This window comes from Papio anubis, chromosome 13 (genome assembly GCF_008728515.1).
Source record: "Papio anubis isolate 15944 chromosome 13, Panubis1.0, whole genome shotgun sequence".
NCBI classification, from domain to species: domain Eukaryota; kingdom Metazoa; phylum Chordata; class Mammalia; order Primates; family Cercopithecidae; genus Papio; species Papio anubis.
The window spans coordinates 36,647,679-36,664,887 of record NC_044988.1 but is presented as its reverse complement, the minus strand read 5'-3'; the positions used below and the strand labels follow the sequence as shown (position 1 = coordinate 36,664,887).

The 17,209-nt window shown below is 37.8% G+C and overlaps 1 long non-coding RNA gene across 3 annotated transcripts in view; it reads left to right on the top strand.

The window, feature by feature from the left end:
- The window catches only part of LOC103878351, a 92,388-nt gene that overhangs the window by 48,578 nt on the left and 26,601 nt on the right, over positions 1-17,209 (top strand). The window lies entirely within an intron of this gene.

The window sequence follows — 17,209 nt, the reverse complement described above, 5'->3', positions numbered from 1 at the left end:
CAAAAGCAAATGCAATAAAAACAAAGATAAATTGCTGGGACTTGATTAAACTAAAGAGCTTTTTCACCGCAAAAGGAACAATCAGCAGAGTAAATAGACAACCCACAGAGTGGGAGAAAATCTTTACAATCTATATATCTGACAGAGGACTAATATCCAGAATCTACAACGAATTTAAGCAAATCAGCAAGAAAAAACAATCCCATCAAAAAGTGGGCTAAGGACATGAATAGACAGTTCTCAAAAGAAGACACGCAAATGGCCAACAAACACATGCAAAAATGCTTAACATCACTAATTATATGGGAAATGCAAATCAAAACTACAGTGTGATACCACTTTACTCCTGCAAGAATGGCTATAATCAAAAAATCAAAAAATAGATGTAGGCATGGATGCAGTGAACAGGAAATACTTCTACACTGCTAGTGAGAATGTAAACCAGTACAGCTACTATGGAAAACAGTGTGGAGATTCCTTAAAGAACTAAAAGTAGAACTACCATTTGATCAAGCGATTGCACTACTCACTATTACTCAGAGGAAAAGAAGTCATTATATAAAAAAGATACTTGGACATACATGTTTATAGCAACACAATTCACAATTGCAAAAACATGGAACCAACCCAAATGCCCATCAATCAACAAGTGGATAAAGAAACTGTGGCTATATATATGTGTGTGTGTGTGTGTGTGTGTGTGTATGATGGAATACCATTCAGCCATAAAAATGAATGAATGGCACTCGCAGCGACTTGGATGGAATTGGAAGTGAAGTAACTCAGGAATGGAAAACCCAGCATCATATGTTCTCATTCCTAAGTCAGAGCTAAGCTAGGAGAATGCAAAGGCATAAGAAAACAATGGACTTTGGGGACTGAGGGAGAAACGGTGGGAAACAGGTGAGGGACAAAAGACTACAAATTGGGTGCAGTGTATACTGCTTGGGTGATGTGTGCACCAAAATCTTACAAATCACCACTAAATAACTTACTCATGGAACCAAAAACCGTCTGTTCCCCAATAACCTATGGAAACTTTTTAAATTGAGGGTGTAAAGATAAAAGGATATCAATCAATCAATCACATTATTTGTGTGTTCTTCTGTAGCTATATCTACTGCTTGAGTGCAGGAGGAAATAGGTTGTTGTCTTACGCTGAGTTAGCTTTATTTTTTCCAAGGAATGTAACACTGCTCACATTAAAGTAAGTCTCAGTGGAAATTTATGGGAGAGTACAGATGTATCTGATGTGACAATTGAACCAGGAGTAGATCAGGACTTAAGTTACTATCTCCATCTCTTCAATACCATTTGATCCTCATCTCTGATTTTTGCATTACATATACTTTATTTTTTTCTCTCTGTGCCAACCAGATTTTTGTTCTTTTTGTATAATTGGCAGAAAATGGTTGTCCCTGCCCAGGATAGGTTAACCTTCCAGCTCCAAAGCCCAACAGTACCAATTCCAAATTTCTAAAAAGAAAAATCAGATTAGCTTAGCTTGGGTCAGACTTTTGCAGAGAAAAGGTTAAGGAGAAAAGTTTCACAGAGCAGATAAATTAATTGAACTAAAATCCTCAACAAGAGTAGTTTGGTATGAGTCTGAATAATTATGGTCAATCCAAAATATTTAGCACTGCAGAAATGGAATACTGAAGTAAATTTATATTTCATAGAATTTCATGTAATTAGATAATTGAGTTGTAGAAGGGAGAGGGCTACTAAAATAGTGATTTCTGTTTTCCACTGAATCCCAATGGCCTTCTAATCTTGCAGCCTTGGTAGAGCACCGTATCTTTAGAATTTCCTCCAACACCAAAACCCATCTCAAGGAACTCCTGGAGAAAATGGTCCACAGAGCACGAGCTATCCCAATAAGAAATGCCCTAAGGGCTTTTGTAGTGTTATGATCTCAGTACTTACATCTCCTGCTCACACCTAATTCAGAGGCCTGCTGCATCCAGCAATCACTCTCCAATAAGAAAAACAATCCAGAAGATGGGCTGAGGCATCCAGTGCTTACAATGACATTTCTGAATGAACAGTAAATTTAAACTGGGAGAACACCTGCAGGTGATTTAGATTAATAGCAATGGAACAGCATTGTGTGTTTAGGAAGAAGTTTCTTAAAAATGCAAAAAAATTTTTTTTGCTCAATATCCTGTTTTTTTATTGCAAATATTATAAGTACTAATAACACAAGAACTTTCGTCCAGTACTGTGAGAGTGGCAGAAGGACTTTTAGCAGGTGTGATACAAATTTAGGAAGTAACCATGCTGATTCTCTAAGACATGAAGAATAAACAAGGGAGATACCTTAGGGTCTCCAAAAATGTGAGATGGAGATGGTTATGGGATCCCAATACACTAAAAGAAGTATCTGTTTATACTACATTTTATAAATGCAGATGTATCAGTATACCGCTTTTAAATTATTTTTAAAAAAAGATGATTCCTCAAGATATACTTGAAAACCAGACCATATGTGCTCTGAAAAGACTAATATGTCATCTTGGCTATAAACAGATTCCAAACTGTGTCTGCCCAGCATCTTTGCTATTATTGAAGACAACCAGGATAAACCAGCTCCACAGTCTGCCACAAGAATATAACTTCCAGTTAGAAAACGTTCGCTCACCAGCCCTTTCCCTGCCTTAAGACAAAGCTGGTAAAACTATTAGGTATCAAAGTTCTCAAGGAAAGTGGTCCGAAATATGCAAAGCACAATTCCGAAGTAATCTTAATATTATTTAGACAGATATGGCCAGCAACCTTATTTGGATTAGAGTCAGAAGGAATTAGACCTGTAAGGTGGTAGGGATGAGGAGGACCTAAGCCAGAACTGGTAATGGTTGTCTCAAAAGGTACATCCCGTGGAAGGCAGCCAAGGCCTTGAGATGGGAAAAAAAAAGAATAAATGGAGAGGCTTCCAAGAACACTCCATCACAGCGGTAACTGAGGAATGTGCTGAAATATTAAATGGATGTCCCAGTCTTCTCTAAGATCAGGAGAAAAGTGAAGCAATAGTATAAACATTTGTTAGAATGACTTAAGTGAGCTGATAGATGATAAATGATTATAGGCAAGCCTTATGATGAGCTCAAGTATATATAGAAATAAAACCTCAAAGGATTTTAGCATTACAAAGTTGAATCAGTGACCACAAACCAAATTATTATTGTTCTTGTGCGATGGTGCAACCATGTTCTGGGCCACCTCCATACACGTGAATTTAATTACCTTTCACTGACAAGTTGAGGAAGACGTTTTGTAATACTGAGTTAAAGGCAGGGAATTTCAAGGTACTGAAAAGTGTTTCAATAGGCACTAAACTCTGAACAGGCAGGAAGGCCATTATAGTGATGATAATGATAAAACTCAGGGCTGTAGACACATACTAATGGGCCTTTCCTGATGAAAGAGCCACATTTCATATGCATGAAGGAGATGAACATCTAACTTTGTAATTGGCTTATATTTCAGGGATGGGGGAAGTGTTTAAATGATTTCTGGTCATGAGAGAATTTGACAGAAAAGAGGGAATGGAGATATCTATTTCCCAGTTTAGATTTTTTTTTTTTTGGCAAGATCATTTTTCTCAGTCCATAAGGAAAAAATATCCCTCTGTAGCCCTCAGTCACCTCCTGACTTGATGTCCACTCTATCCGACTGCCTCATGCTTTAGGGGAAAAGTTATGAACCCAGCATAATCAATGACTTTACCCTGACAAATGCCAGCATGCAGTTGGATGGATTATTTCTTCCCATTCCCACCCATGTGTTCTGTAAGAATTCCACCACCAGAACTGTGAATCATATCCTACAAGTCTGAGGAGATATGGTCTGCAGTCCTTTAATTCCTCTTCATTGTATTCTGTTTATTTCAGAGCCTCTTGATGAGAGGTTGGTTAAGCTCATCTCATTCTCCAATTCCAAAGGAAAGAGGTTAGAAAAGGATGACAGGTTACATCATTCTCCACTGATTTCTCAAATTAATACAAGGTACAGCCAAGTCAGTGGTAATGAGTGTTCCTTTCCAACCAGAAACTATTTCATTCCTGCATTCAGCAAGCATTTGCTCTCTGTGATGTGAACACTATTATTTGATACTTCATTGGTTTCCCCTGCCAAGTCACTTTTCATCACCATTTTTGGATTTGGATGTATTTCCTATCCTATTTGTTGAAGAATTTCTTTACTACAAGTAACTGGGTAAAGTCTATACTACAGACCTGTGGCACCTGTAGCCCACTACCCTTTTCCAAGGGACAGCATTAAATTTCCAATTCAGTGATACCTAAGTGACCACAAAGAGGCTCCATCACTGCCCCACAGAGTCCTAACTTTTCTTTGCCTCCATGCAAGCCTGCACACACAGATGACTGCATACACACTACGCAGAGCACTTTATGTCCATTTTCTAATTCACCCCTCCCTGTAGCTAGGCACCATTTTTATCCTCTTTAAAGAAGAAACAATAAACCAATGTGCCACATCCAGGATCACATAGCTAGCAAGTGGCAGAGCTGGATTTAAGCCATTACTTTTAGCTGTTTTTAACTAGCACACTCTCCTAATTGTCTCTTTAAAATCTTTTCCTCAGCCTCTTATTTTATGGATGAAAGACTTGGGTCCAGAAAAGTGAAACCAGCTTTCACAAGAGCCCAAGGCTTCTTGAATCCCAGGCTGGAGCTTTCTCTCTGATTTAGTTTTGCTTTCCTCATGTTCGCTTAACCACTGAGGTTCTTGGAAAAGATGTATGTTGTTACCACAGCATTCCAGTGTATGCTACTGAAGACCCTTGAAGTGTAATTAAACAGAATGTCTATAATAATAAAAGCCATCTCTTTTCATGCACTATCCACTTCACTTGCAATACAGAAAGGGTTTGATCCCAGGAAAAAAAAAAAAAACATATGCAACTCTGTGATTCCTGTCAAGGAAAACCCGGCCAGTTTTTCTGATGGTCTTGGAGGAAGAAAGCATTTCCATTTCTTCCTCTTAAATAGCTTCTGAAATAGAAGTGTTGACTTTCTTAAGCCAAGGTACATTTTTTGAGGCCAATGGCCACATCTGAATGATACTGAACAGGATGCTGGAAATCATTGATGTAGTCAGCCAGTCAAACGGCCCCATAGGCAGCACAGTATTTCCTGAGAGGTGCAGAGAGAGACGTTGGTCATTTTCCTGCAATCAGGAGAGAACTTTCAGAGTTGAACTTCGCATGTGTATGTATGTGCGTGCATGTGTGTGTGTGTGTGTGTGTGTGTGTGTTTCTGTCTGTCTACATGCAGGCACAGTCCAGGAGAAAAGAGGGCATAGTGAGAAAGAGGACAAGAACCATGTGAGGCAAAGAAGTCATCTCTGCCATGTGTTTGCCTTCAGGGAATTCAGAGTTTGTGGTTCTCTCAGCATTTTTGTCTAAAATTTTATTTTGGCATATAAAATTCTATAAATAAATGGATGGAGCGGGGTATGTGAGGGCAGAAGACAAGAATTGTCTCTGAGAGAAAGAAATATTTATATTACAGAAGCAATGACCTGTTTCACACATTTTGCTGATTTTTGTTTAAAAAGCGTATTTGTACTAAACACGTTACTTCTACAGGTCATGCCAACTATTTTCCTGTACTAAACCACATTTTTTTCTGTGCTAACACCACACACAGACACACACACATACACATGACATTCAAAACCCTTTATAAGCTAACCGATCCTATCATGCCACCCCTGTAACACGTGCCCCAAGCAGCCTACATTCCAGCAAGACAAAACTTCTCGCTGTTCCCTGAACGCCAACGTTTTGGCCTTTCCTCTGCTCATGCCATTTTGGTCACGTTGAATGCCCTTTCCCTTTTTCAGGCTAGAAAATCCTACCCGTATTTCAAAGCCCAACTTAAGTACCACTTCTCTATGAATGCTTCCCCTGACCCCCATCTCCCTTGTTCTTTACCTCATTCCATCTTTCCTCACAGATACAAGCATATGGCCCTGACGGATGAACTATGGATGGCTGTATATGTCTGCCTCTCCATGCTACTGCAGCTCCATCCCTACTCTGCATATTTAAAATTCCTGCAGAGCAAAGGCTGTGTATATATACTCGTAACCTACTTCATTCACCCCCACTTGTTTCTTGGTACCTAATGAATAGCAAGTCTTTCAAGCAGACTTGTTGTAAGATTGATTTGACTGATTGATTTGTATTACTAAATTTACATGTCTACTCCCTAGCTATAACAATGAAAATATATTGAACTAATCCAATCCCCTGCCTGAAAGCAGTTATGGCGATGCTTCCTTTCATTTCCTCTCTTCTATGATAATGAGTGAAATCAAATGAAATACAACCAGTTAAAACCTCCATCCTCAAGTTCAGCGTCTATGCTGGTTTGTTTTTTTTTTTGTTTGTTTGTTTTTTTTTTGCCCCTACAAATCCATTCTCTGACCTTTTCTACCCTGCTCTGTACTCTAGAAGAGGAAATGTTAGGAATTGCATCATCCAGGCTGTTTTGCCCTGTAGCTTTTGGCTAATGGGTTCAACTACTGGGAGACACTGCCAGGACCACAGAGGGCAGGCGGAAAAGGAGAGGTCAGAGTATTTATTTTCCTCCCTAACTTTGCTGGAATATAGTTGGGCAGTGGCTGCATTTCCTTATGTAGGCCCACAGCTCCTATAGGCAGCTTCTCTTATTTGTTGTTTAAGTTTTCTAAATGTATTATCTTACAGTTCTGTAGGTCAGATGTTTGACAGAAGTCTTGATGGACTGAAATCAAACGGTTGGCAAGGCTGCATTCTGAACCGGAGGCTCTTGAGAATTCTGCTTTATCATTTCCAGCTTGTTGGGTCTGCCCACATTCCTTGGCTCATGGCCTCTTTCTTCCATCTTCAAAGCCAACATTGCCTCTCTCTGGCCTTTCTTCATCACATCTCTGGCCATAGCAGGGAAAGTTTCTTTTCCTTTAATGACTTAAGTGATTAAATTAGGCCCATCTGCATAATTCAGGATAATGTCCTTATCTGAAAGTCCTCAACCTTAATCACATGTGCAAAGTCTCTTTTGCCATGTAAGGCAGCGTATTCACAGACCCTGGGGATTAGGGCACAGACATCTTTGAGGAGCCATTCTTCTGTCTATCACACTTGGGTTTAGCTCACTGTTCCCTTTATTTGCCTAGACAGGTCAATGGCTTCTTGACGTTGTTAATCCCTGGGGCCTCATTATTCTGTGTTGGTTCCCTTACTATACCCTCAGCTTTACACATGGTTTCTTCACTAAATTATCTTTAGTCAACCCTCTGAGCATGCTGTATGATTCCTGCAAGGACCCTGACTGATCCCACAATGCTCAATCACCCACCACAGATAAAACTGTGTGGTTGGAGTCCTACTGGAATCCTAGCAGACAGTATTTGGTTTTCTGCTAGAAGGTCACTGATGATCCCCTTAGAGAAACCAGCTGTCTGGATGAACAGGGACCAGTTTTACCCACCACTTACTTTCCTTCTTATAACTGTGTACATGAAGAGTTGAAATGGGTTTTTGTACCTGGGAAATATGAAGAGGTGGCTCACTCAGCAAAGTTAATAGCTGGGCAGCTTCGATACTTTGGGAACTATTTGAGGACCAACTAGCTCCTTCTGCACAACCAGAAGAAAAAAATATTCAAATTTCTGCTGAAAAATCAATAAAATCAGGGCTCTGAAATATTTGAGAGCAAAGCAAGTAAGGTTCATTCCAATGCATTCTTCATCCCCAAAGACTCTCTCCTCAGCCTTCCATCTCAGCACAATTAACTTCAAAGATTAAGAGCATCTACTTTGGCAGGAAATAAACCTGGGTTTGAATCTCAGCTCCGTGGCTTGGATAAATTATTTAACATTTCCAAGCCTCAGTTTTCTTATCTGTAAAATGGAGATAGTGTCTACAGGATTGCCGAAAGATTGAATTTAGGCTATATACATATTCACATTGTGCCTAATAAGTATACATTACATTACATTACATACATAACAATATATTATTATAATTAATTAGTAGTATTAAATCCTGCCACTTCTTTAAGGCCAAGTTCAAATCCTCACCTCCAAGAACTCTTCCTAGATCCCTCCAAACTTCAGAGATCTCCCTTTCCTTTAAATTCTTACAATCCTTGTAGATAATGCAGTAGACAATTTGGCAGCTATTTACAGTAATGACCATAGTCTCCTTCCATAGTGAGAACTGTCTTTATAGGCGTCTCCCTTTGTGCCTAACCTAATGGTGGGCATAGAATAGACACTCAGGAAGTATCCATCAATTATTCACCTTCCAGATGGATTGCCATCATGAAGGGTATATTTTCTCAACCTTTCTTCCGCTTTTCCTGGCTGTATTTGCTATTCTGAAGTGAGAGGAGAAAGTAATACAGTGTCCATCTGTACAAGAAAACATAGACACTTCCTCCTCTTTTAAAGTTAGAGAGGTGTCTCACAGTTTTCCAAACCATAGAGAGCATTCCCAATTTTACATTTTCTGCTCTAATATCAGACCATTTGTCAGGACATGTGCTATAATTCTGACTTCAGGAAAAATGACATCTTCTACACTCCTTATATTAATCAAGATAGTCTAGATTATGCCAAAGGAACAAATTTTCCCAGATCTCAATCACTTAAAAGCTGAGACAACATAACAAAAGCTTATTTCTCTTTAGTGGAATAATCTACTGAAGACTCAGGGAAACCATCTCCACACAGCCCCTCATCAGTCCAGGCTGATGCAAGATTCTCCATCCTCAAGCTGCACTGTCTAGAACACGCCATCTCTTCAGTTATAAACAGTACAAGAAGACAGTGCTGGAGAGTTTTGCACTAACAATTAAGTCCTAGGTCCAAATCTGACACACATCACTTCTGCTTAACAACCCCTGGTCAGAACAAGAGTCACATGGCCCTGCTTAATGGCAAAGGGCATGGAAAATTGGTATCATTGCACTGGCCTGGAAAGAGGGGAGAACCAGATTGAGCGGAGCATTGGAAGTCTTTATTACACTTCTTAAAACTCTTGTTCAACTCTAACTTGTATGACAATCTTCTCTCCTCCTGGACTGCACACTCTTTGAGGGCAGAGGTCCTAATGGATTCATCTCTAGTTCCGCTCTCCACTCCCTCAGTGCCTTGCTAGCAAAATCTCTAGCACATGAACCAAGTGTATTTATCAAGTACATTTTTTAAGTTTACCAAATAGTTATTGAATGCTTCCCATGTGCCTGGTACTGTTCTAGGTGATGAAGATATGGCCCTGAACAAAATGTACACCAATCTCGAGGCTCATAAAACTTAGATTTTAGTGTGAAAGGAAAACAAATCAAAAAAATAGACAAAATGTATGATTAGGTGACTGTTGATAAGTGCTACGGAGAAAAATAAAGCAAGGAAAGGGGTTACTAAATATATATGTGGCAGGGGTGTGGGCAGATAATGACTGTGTGGGGCCAAACAGGGAGGAGAGTTGACCAGGAAGACCTGTGCTTCTTGTGGTGACATAAACAAGGAGAAAGGGTATAATAAGATGAGTGTTGATGGTCTCAAGAAAGATGGCAGTGGTGAGGCTGTGAGTATTGGGTGTGAAAAGAGGAAGAGATTGGAGTCTTGTCAGTTCATGAAGAGTTTGAGAGTTCCCTTTCCACTCCTGCAAATACTAATAAGGAGAGAAGGACACAGTTGGCTTTTCTGATTGTCCTTTTGGCTTACAGAGACAGGTATGGAGTCTAACAAGAGGGCATTTTAACAGGAGCTTGTGGGTGAATTTAATTGATATTTTTCTGTCATACATTTTCAGGCACTTTTTATATATTTTTTCTTTTTTTCACTTAAATTAAAAATTCTAATAACATCTGTAGAGTTCATTAAAATGTCTCTTTTTAAGGCTATTAGCAGCTTCTTGGTGTTCTCTCTTCACCCTAGTGTGAAATTTCTGCCTTATAATTTGTTGGAGAAAAGACTTTTAAAAATCTGTGAATTAAAGACCTCTTTGAAGAAGGCTCCTACTGTGTTGGTGTTTCTTTCATTTTTCTTTCATGCTTTAAAACTCTTTACCCCACCCAGATAATCATATGGACTATGGTACTTATGAATGGTCACATTTATATGTATCTTTTGTTAATTCAACTATCTATGGCATGTGGGTAATCTTTGTTAAGCTCCTAATAACTATAAATGTTTCATTAAAAGGACGGATCTTCAGAACTTCCAATATTTTTTATTAACATCTATACTGCTTAAATCTTCCTCACAATGAGATGGATAGAGTAGGAAGGTAGGTGGCTTAAGTCCTGTCTGAGCTCCATTATTGAAGTTTCATGAATGTTCTGGAATTCACTTTTCCTCTTCTGAAAGGTTGATGACTTTTACTCTAATTGGTAAATCATTATCATCAGTTTTATAGTAATTACATTTCTATTACTCTATACAGGCATTGTACTGGACATCTTATATGAATTACCTTTTTTATTGTGGTCAAAAACACGTAACACAAAAGTTACCATCTTCATGATTTTTAAGTGTACAATACAGTAGTATTAATATAAACACGTTGTATAACAGAACTCCAGAACTTTTTCATCCTGCAAAATTGAAACTACATATCCATTAAGCAACTCCCATTTACCTCCTGCCCCAACCCCTGGCAACCACCATTTTACTTTAGGTTTCTAAGAGTTTGACTATTTTAGATACTTCCGGTATGTGGAATTATGTAGTGTTTGTCTTTTGTGACTGACTTATTTCAATTACCGTAATATCTTCAAGGTCCATCCATGTAGAAGCATATGACAGCACTTCCTTCCTTTTGTGAGACTGAAAATATTTCATTATATGTATGTGATACATTTTATTTATTCATCTGTTGATGAACATTTAGGTTATTTCCATCTCTTGGCTATTGTGAATAGTGCTGCAATGAATACCAATGTGCAAATATCTCTTAGAGATCCTTTTTCAAATATTTTAGATACCCAGAAGTGATATTGCTGGATCACATATTATTTCTAACTTTTAAAATAACCTCCAGTTTCCCATAGTAGCTGCACCATTTTATATTCCCACCAACAGTGTACAAGGGTTCTAATTTCTCCACATTCTCACTACCACTTGTTATTTTTTGTTTTAGGGAGGGTGGCCATTCTAACAGGTGTGAAGCCATAGCTCATGGTGGTTTTAATTTGCATTCCCCTAATTATTACTGATGTTGGGTATCTTTCAATACGCTTATTGACCATTTTTATATTTTCTTTGGAGAAGTGCTTGCCCAATTCCTTTGCTTTTTTAAAAAAACTGGATTGTTTCTGTTTTTGTTGAGATATAGGAGTCATCTTTATATTCTGGATAATACTCCCCATCAGACTTACAGTTTGCAAGTATTTCCTCCCATTCCTTGGTTGCCTTTTCAATCAGTTGTTTGTTTCCTTTGCTGTGCAGACGTTGTTCCATTTGCTATATTCTCACTTGTCTATTTTCACTTTTGTTGTCTGTGCTATTTGTGCCATAGCCAAGAAATCATTGCCAAATTCAATAGTTCAAAGTTTTTCCCCCATGTTCTCTTCTAGAAGTCTTATAGTTTCAGTTCTTATTTTTAGATCTTTAATCAACTTTGAATTCATTTTTTAATATAGTGTAAGATAAAGGTCCAGTTTCATTTGTCTGCATGTAAACATCCAGTCATCCCAGTACCATTTGTTGAAGAGACTACCCTTTCCCCGTTGTGTAGCCTCGACACTTTTATTGAGGATCATTTGATTGTGTACATGAGGATTTATTTCTGGGCTCTCTATTCTGTTCCATTGGCCTTTATGTGTCTTAAATGTCATCATCATGCTGTTTTAAATATTGCAGATTTGAAATGTTTTGAAATCAGAAAGTGTGAGATGTCGAGCTTTTTCTATCTCAAGATTGTTTTGACTATTTGGGGCCTTTAGTAATCCCAGATTAATTTTTGAAATTTTCTGCAATTTTTGCAAAAAAAAATGCTGGTGAGATTTTAATAGGTATTGTATTGAATCTATTGGTCACTTTGGGTAGTATAAACATTTTAACAACATGAATTCTTTCCAAGCAGGAACACAAAATATCTTTCCATTTATTTGTCTTTTTTCAATTTCTTTTGTCAATATTTCCTAGTTTTGGATGCAAATTTTTCACCTTGGTTAATATTATTTTTAGGTTTTATTTTTTTGATGATATTTAAAATGTAATTTAAAACAATTTTTCCTTTTAGATTGTTCATGGTTACAGAACTTTAACTGTTTTTTTGTGTGTGTTAAATTTTAATCCTGCAACTTTGCTAAATTTATTACTTCTGACAGGTTTTGTGTGTAATGTGTGTGACACCTTTAGGATTTTCTATATATAAGATCATGTTGTCTGTAAACAAAGAACATTTTGCTTCTTCTTTTCCTGTTGGGTGCTTTTATTTCTTTTTCTTCCTTATTGTTCTGGACAGGATTTTGAGTATTATGTTGAGTAGAAGTGGTGAGAACAAGGATCCTTACTTTGTTTCTGATTTTGAGAAAATGGTTTTAGCTTTTTGCCATTTTGAGTATGATGTTAGCGGTGGGCCCTTTACCTACGGCCACTATTAAGTTGAAGTAAAATCTTTCTATTCTTAGTTTGTTTTTACCATGAAATAATATTAAATTTTGTCAAGTTTTTCTGTATTAATCTGCTAATATATTACATTGATGAATTTTCATGTTCAAACTAAATCCCACTAAATCATAATATGTAATACTTTTAATACATTGTTGAATTTCATTTACTAATGTTTTGTTGAAGATTTTTATGTCAATATTCATCAGGGGTATTGGCCTGTAGTAGTTTTCTTTCTCGTATCTTTTTCTGATTTTGGCATTAGGGTGGTGCTGCTCTTATAGAATGAGTTTGAAAATGTTTCCTCCTTTTCAATATTTTGGAAGAGTTTAAGAATTTTGGTAGTTCTTTTTTTGTTGTTATTTAGTTTTTATTTCATAACCATAAACTTAACTCTGCAATCCAGCTAGGCATGGAAGAGAGCAAGGAAAACATGGAACCCAGAGGGAACTGCAGTGAGAGCACAAACATTCTAGGATATTGAGAGCAAATGGGGTGGAGGGGTGCTCTCTTGAGCTACAGAAGGAATGGTCTGGTGGTTAAGATAAAACACAAGTCAAACGTATTCGGGTTGTCCACAGTCAGCAATGCTGATCTTCTTGCTGGTCTTGCCATTCCTGGACCAAAGTGCTCCATGGCCTCCACAATATTCATGCCTTCTTTAACCTTGCCGAAGACCACATGCTTGCCATCCAACCACTCAGTCTTGGCAGTGCAGATGAAAAACTGGGACCATTTGTGTTGGGTCCAGCATTTGCCATGGACAAGATGCCAGAACCGGTATGCTTCAGGATGAAGTTCTAATCATCAAATTTCTCCCCGTAGATTGACTTTCTGCCAGTGCCATTATGACATGTGAAGTCACCACCCTGACACATAAACCCTGGAATAATTCTGTGAAAGCAGGAACCCTTATAACCATAATCCTTTCTCTCCAGTGCTCAGAGCATGAAAGTTTCCTGCTGTCTTTGGAAACTTGTCTACAAACAGCTCGAAAGAGACGCGTCCCAAGGGCCCGCCATCCACAGCGATGTCGAAGAACACGGTGGGGTTGACCATGGCTGATAGTACAGGGTACCTGATGGCAGAGGCATCTACAAAGCTGGTGGTAGTTCTCTAAAAGTCTAATAGGATTCTCCAGTGATGTCATTCAGTCATGGGCATTTACTTTGTTTTTCTGGATTCTTGATGTGTGTTTTTTTGGTTTTAAATTTCAACTTTTATTTTAGACACAGGGGGTACGTTGGCAGGTTTGTTACATGGAAATTTTGCATGATGCTGAGATTAGGGGTCTGATTCCCATCACCCAGATAGTGAGCATAGTACCTAATAGGTGTTGTTTTTTTTTTAAACACGTGACCCTTTCTCCCTTCTCCCTCTAGTAGCCTTTGTCTGTTATTCCTCTATTATGTTCATGTGTGCTCAATGATTAGCTCAATTGTAAGTGAAAACATGTGGTAGTTGGTTTTCTGTTTCTGTGTTACTTTGCTTAGAATTATAGCCTCCAGCTGTATCCATGTTTGCACAAAAGATATGATTTCATTTTTTAATTTATTTTTATTTATTTTTTTTTTTTCGAGATGGAGTCTTACTCTGTCACCCAGGCTGGAGTGCAGTGACATGATCTTGGCTCACTGTAACCTCTGCCTCCTGGGTTCAGGTGATTCTCCTGCCTCAGCCTCCTGAGTAGCTGGAACTACAGGCCTGTGCCACCACACCCAGCTAATTTTTGTACTTTTAGTGGAGACAGGGTTTCACCATGTTGGTCAAGCTGGCCTCCAACTCCTGACCCCGTAATCTGCCCACCTTGGCCTCCCAAAGTGCTGGAACTACAGGCATGAGCCAGCACTCCCCACGTGATTTCATTCTTTTTTATGACTGTGTAGTATTCCATGGTGTATATGTACCACATTTTCTTTAATCTACCATTGACGGGCACCTTGGTAGTAGATTCCATATATTTGCTATTGTGAATAGCACAGCAATGAACATAAGAGCATTCATGTGTCCTTTGGCAGAACAATTTATTTTGCTTTGAGTGTATGCCCAGTAATGGGATTACTGTGATGGATGGTAGCTCTGTTTTAAGTTCTTTGAGAAATCTTAAAATTGCTTTCCACGGTGATTCAACTAATTTACATTCCTACCAACAGTGTGTAAGTGTTCCATTTTCTCCACAGTCTTTCCAGCATCTGTTTTTTTGTTGTTGTTGTTGTTTGACTTTTTAATAATAGCCATTCTGACTGGTGTGGGATGGTATCTCCTTGTGGTTTTGATTTGCATCTCTGTGATGATTAGTGATGCTGAGCACTTTTTCATGTTTGTTGGCTGCCACTTGTATGTCTTCTTTTGAGAAGTGTTCATGTCCTTTGCCATTTTAATGGGGTTGTTTTATTCTTAAGTTCCTTATAGATGCTGGATATTAGGCCTTTGTCAAATCTACAGTTTGTAAATTTCTTCTACCATTTTGTGGTTGTCTGCTTACTCTGTTGATAGTTTCTTTTGCCGTGCAGAAATTCTTTAGTATAATAGGTGCCACTTGTCTATTTTTGTTGCAATTGCTTTTGGGGACTTAGCCAAAAAATATTTCTCAAGGCTGATGTGGAGAAGAACAATTCCTCGGTTGTCCTCTAGGATTTTCATAGTTTGAGGTCTTACATTCAAATCCTGATCTATTTTGAGTTAATTTTTTAATACAGTGAAATGTAGGGATCCAGTTTCAATCTTCTTCATATGGCTACCCAGTTATCCCAGAAACATTTATTGAATAGGAAGTGCTTTCCCCATTGCTTGCTTTTGTCAGCCTTGTAAAAGATCAGATGATTATAGGTGTGTGGCTTTATTTCTGAGTTTTCTATTCTGTTCCAATGGTCCACGTGTCTATTTTTGTACCAGTACCATGCTGTTTTGGTTACTGTAGCTTTATCGTATGACTTGAAGTTGGGTAGTATGATTCCACCAGCTTTGTTCTTTTGGCTTAGGATTCCTTTGGCTATTGGTCTTTCTTTTGGTTTTATATGAATTTTAGAATAGTTTTTTCTAATTCTGTGAAGAACAACATTGGTAGTTTGATAGGAATCACGTTGAATCTGTAAATTGCTTTGGGCAGTATAGCCATTTTTACAATATTGATTCTTCCAATCCATCAGCATGTAATTTTTTCCATTTATCTGTGTCATCTCTGAAATCTTTCAACAATGTTTTGTAGTTCTCCTTGTAAAGATCTCCTTGGTTAGTTGTAGTCCTAGGTATTTCATTTTCCTTGTGGTTGTTGTAAGTGGAATTGTGTTCTTGATTTCACTCTCAACCTGAACCTTGTTTGTGTATAGAAATGCTATTAATTTTTGCACTTTGATTTTGTATCATGAAACTTTACTAAAGTCATTTATTAGTTATAGAAGCCTTTTGGCAGAGTGATTAGGATTTCCTAGCTATAGAATGATTTCATCCTTGAAGAGAGATAGTTTGACTTCTTCTTTATCAATTTAGATGCCTTTTATTTATTTAACTTGCCTTATGGCTGTGGCTAGGACTTCCAGTACACTGTTGAATGTAAAAGGTGTCAAAATTATTCCAAGCACATTTTTGGACCGCAGTGCAATACAAATAGAAATCAATACCAAGATCTCTCAAAATTACACAACTATAAGGAAATTAAACAACTTACTCCTCAATAACTCTTGGGTTAACATCAAAGTTAAGGAAGAAATTTAAAAATTCTAAAAATAGGGACACAACTTGCCAAAAGCTCTGAGATGCAGCTAGTATTAAGAGGAAAGTTTATGGTGCTAAATTCCATCATCAAGAAATAAGATCTCAAATTAACAGTTTAACTTCACACCTATAGAAACTAGAAAAACAAAGAACAAATCAATGCCAAAGCTTCCAGAAGAAAATAAATAACTAGAATTAGAGAAGAACTGAATGAAATTGAGATGCAAAAATCCATACAAAAGATCAATGAAGCCAAGAGCTGGTTCTTTGTAAGAATAAGCAAAATTGATAGACCTCTGGCTACATTAACAAAGAAAAAAAAAGAGAACCAAATAAGCACAATCAGAAATGACAAAAGCGATATTCCAACTGATCTCACAGAAATACAAAAGATCATCAGAGACTACTAGGAATAACTCTTTGCACACAATTAGAAAATCTAGAAGATATGTATAAATTTCTAGAAGCACACATTCTCCCAAGGTTGAATCAGAAAGAGACTGAAATCCTGAACAGACCAATATCACCTTCTGAAACAGAATCAGTAATAAAGAATCTAGCAACCAAGAAAAGCCCTGGACCAGGTGGATTCAGAGCTGAATTCTACCGGACAATAGTATAAGAAGAGCTTGTGCTAATCCTATTGAAATTATTCCAAAAAACTAAGGAGGAGATACTCCTCCCCAACTCATTCTATGAGGCCAGCATCATCCTGATACCAAAACATGGCTGAGACAAAAACATGAAAAAAAAACTTCAGGCCAACATCCTTGATGAACACGGATGCAAAAATTCTCAGCAATTTACTAGCAAACTGAATCCAGCAGCACCTTGAATTTATCATCCCACTCTGTTCTGACCT